Source organism: Lytechinus pictus, chromosome 12, assembly GCF_037042905.1.
Source record: "Lytechinus pictus isolate F3 Inbred chromosome 12, Lp3.0, whole genome shotgun sequence".
Classification (NCBI taxonomy): Eukaryota; Metazoa; Echinodermata; class Echinoidea; order Temnopleuroida; family Toxopneustidae; genus Lytechinus; species Lytechinus pictus.
In genome coordinates, this window is record NC_087256.1 from 20,116,571 (window position 1) to 20,119,380 (window position 2,810).

The window sequence follows — 2,810 nt, forward strand, 5'->3', positions numbered from 1 at the left end:
GATAAAAAAATAATAAAAATTCATATTAGCACTACCTGGAGAAAAGGAAGGCAACTCAATAAGCCAGTTCACGGTTAGCTCATGATCAACTTTTCTCAAATGACCTTTGTGAATTTTCATTAGGATAAGCACTATCATTTTCAAATGTAGATATTGCGTAAGCTTTACCGGTAGGGTATTCAAATTCTAGGAACAAAAGGCATTGTATAGACCAGGTGACTAGAATAGTACATCAGGGATAAAGTTTGGAAATCTGTTTTATTGTCTGCCTTTGGCACATTTGACTATTGTTTAGGCTACTGTCAAATACCAGTGATTATGAAGGCTCTATTTAATTACTCTTCAGCTTGGATGTGATAAAATGAATATTTTGAAAGGAATACATGAATAATCATCAAATCACAAATGCCTATGTCGGTGAATTTGAAAGCCACCTTCATGGTTTATCTCAAATGACCTTTTTCTGCTCGTGCACAGTTTACAACCGTGAACAGGCTTATTCATGCTAAAAAATTAAAAACAACATTGAACAAGTCAAATGTGAAAAATTGTAACTGGACTAATCTGCCGTACTTACTATATCAGGTAGTTCGGTTCGGGGGCTAATCTAGCCGATATTTGTAGTGCTTTATTTGTCACAACAGGGAATAATTTCTACTGGTTTTGCACCGCAATTTGCTCCACATTCTTTGAAGACTGTTAGTAATCAGAGTTGCCAAGTTGTATTTTGCATTTTCAGTATTCTTATCCCCAAAAATCAGTATTTTGACCAAAAAAAATCAGTATTTTTACCGTGTGAGATGAATATTTTGTATTTTTCCCAAAAAAAGTGCATTTCATAATAAAATGCTTGGCGCACTCGCCCATCACGACGCTCAAGCTGCATGCAAGGTAAAATGCGCACTGCTTTTGCAGATGAAAAAAAAAACATTGAAACTTGTGTATATCTCACCCTGGTTTTTACAAAATGATTGAAAAAAAAAACAAGTTACCTGGAATTACATTGATCTAATAACCATATTTGTGTACGTTTTATGAAATAGAGACATATAGAGATGATTTTTCCCAATAAATTACGATTTTGTAATAAAAAACTGCCGTATTTTGGTTGCAAAAATGTACTAAATACGGCTAAAACGTACTGGTTGGCAGGTCTGAGTAATGCACATGTTTGTTTTTTTGTGCAGCAGACTTTTAAATAAGACTAAAAAGAACTTAGTCGGGAGCTTTTCTCTAATGATAAAAAAATGCTAATCGAATATGGGAAGAGAAATTATCCCCTGCACTATTCCCATGAAAGATGGATAGCAACCTTTGTATGCCTAAATCTCACTTTCCATAAATCCAGTATTTGGGAAGGTTACATTCACAATACCTACCCGCTAATTGATTAAGCAGCAAGTACAGTGTATGAATTATTTTTTATTCATCTATTACATTACTAGTGCATAGTTTCATAGTCAAGATAGAGCTCCAAACTATTGTCATATATGGAGAAAAGAATAATAAAAATATATTCTGTACATTGGAATGAGAGCCCTCAACACTAACTGTCATGTGGCCATGCTACAGCAGCGCTGTACATGGCTATGCTCAGTGTGTGTGCATAACAGAGAGGTCTCTAATACCTCGATGCATACACACACTTAGCCCTAAACCTACTGGGGAAGCAGACCTGCCAACCTCTGGGAATGAAAAATTGTACCGGTATTCTGTGATTAAAAAAATGTATTTTTCCCCAAAAAAGTGTATTTCATAATAAAATGTGTGGCGCACTCGCTCATCGCGGCGCTCAAGCTGCATGAAAGCTAAAATGCGCACTGCTCTTGCAGATGAAAAAAAACAACATTGAAACATGTGTATATCTCACCCTGGTTTTAACAAAATGATTGAAAAAAAAAACAAGTTATCTGAAATTACATTAATCTAATAACAATATTTGTGTAAGTTTTATGAAATAGAGACATATAGAGATGATTTTTCTCAATAAATTACGATTTTGTAAAAAAAAAAAAAATAAAAAAAAACGTACTTAAAGGGATTGTTTCACTTTGTGAGCAATTAAAAAAATTATCATATTGCTTTTTGAAAATGGTATGAACATTTGACTAACAGCTCAAAAATACCCATGTGAAAGTTTGGGATCATAACATGTTCGGGAAGTGTTTTTAAAAACTGAAAATCTGAGGCAATGTTTGAAGAGAAAAATGCACTTCTCGACGGTTGATTCATGATTCTGTTTCCAATTTAAATCGATATTATATAGCGCCACCTTGTGATGTATGCAAGAAAGTAGGCGGAGCTTACCACGGGGAATTTCGCTTCTTGCGTGATCTGTGGGCGAAGTTAGTTTGTTTTGGGTTTTTTCTGTGTCTCCGCTCGGTGTGTGCGATACGCGATCGATGCATGTGCGTTATTGCCTGTGTGAAAGGGTGTAGCTGTGTGTGTCGCTTGTGGGGGAATATCATAGGTCCATGATCATACTGTCAAACTGTGTCGAACTCGTGAATGTCCATTCCGTCTGTTGTCTGTACATTTGAATATGCTACATGTATGCCTCATAATGAACTTTGTAGACTTACAGACCATGGGATTTTGATGAATTTATATTTTGGCGACGTAAATTAGTAGCAAATAAAACGACTACAACAGAAAAGAACGCGACAAACCGGGGCTACAAATACAATCTCGGATCTACAGTGTAGAGTAATAGTAGTTTTTTTTTGTGGATCATGGGGGCCGGGGATGGAGCGTGATTTTCCAGAAGCTATATTGTGCCCCCCCCCAAAAAAAAAAAAAAAAATCCCCTC